This window comes from Montipora foliosa, chromosome 4 (assembly GCF_036669935.1).
Source record: "Montipora foliosa isolate CH-2021 chromosome 4, ASM3666993v2, whole genome shotgun sequence".
Taxonomy (NCBI): Eukaryota; Metazoa; Cnidaria; class Anthozoa; order Scleractinia; family Acroporidae; genus Montipora; species Montipora foliosa.
The window spans coordinates 34,587,393-34,588,233 of NC_090872.1; positions in this window are offsets into that span (position 1 = coordinate 34,587,393).

Genomic DNA, 841 nt, shown 5'->3' on the forward strand with positions numbered 1-841 from the left:
TTTAATGCCGGTTCCTAATTCACCATCAAATAGGCCGGGGTACTGTTCACCAGGTTTTCTAACTTCGGTTTGGGAGAGGTAGCTTGGTACACTTGGCTATTTTCTTTCCACTTCAACTTGAGTGTGGACAGCCAGTCCCGTCCCATTAAGGCAACTCCACACCCTTTTGTGATAATTACAGGCAAATCAGCTTCTTGAGCATTGTATCGGACATAGACATTGGATTCGCCCACTACAGGTATGTCATGATCCGAGTAACGTTTCAAAGTCACGTCCGACTCTTGTAAAGGCGCAGAACCTAACTGATCTCTCCACATAGTCTCAGGTATCACAGTCACAGATGCTCCTGTGTCCAATTCTAATTTGCATGGAATGTTATTAATATTCAGTGATACCAAGAATCGGCTTTTCTCCTTGAGGAGTGCGATACAGTAAAAATAGGCCAATCACTACGGGAATTCTTTCCCTCAACTGAAGAAACTTCACTATCAGAACCAACTTCCCCTTGAGTGTCAACAAATTTGATCTCAGAATTTCTCTTCTTTTTCTTAAATTTAGCATTTTTACTCATCTCCGATTTAGACTTATTTTGAATTGCAGACTTTGTAGAGTCTTTCTTGGAAGTAGCTCCCTTCCCTTTCTCGGAGCATTTTGGGCTGATATGTCTCTTGCCCTTGCAAATATGGCATTCTGCATTTTTGTGGAAGCACTTATCTAGTGAATGATTTTGTTTGCCACATCTGAAATATTCTTGCGACTCAACCCTGTTCACTAGCTTATCGTTGGAAAATTGGTTAATTTCTTTCTCGGTTAACTCCATCTCCACGGCGATATCGACTGC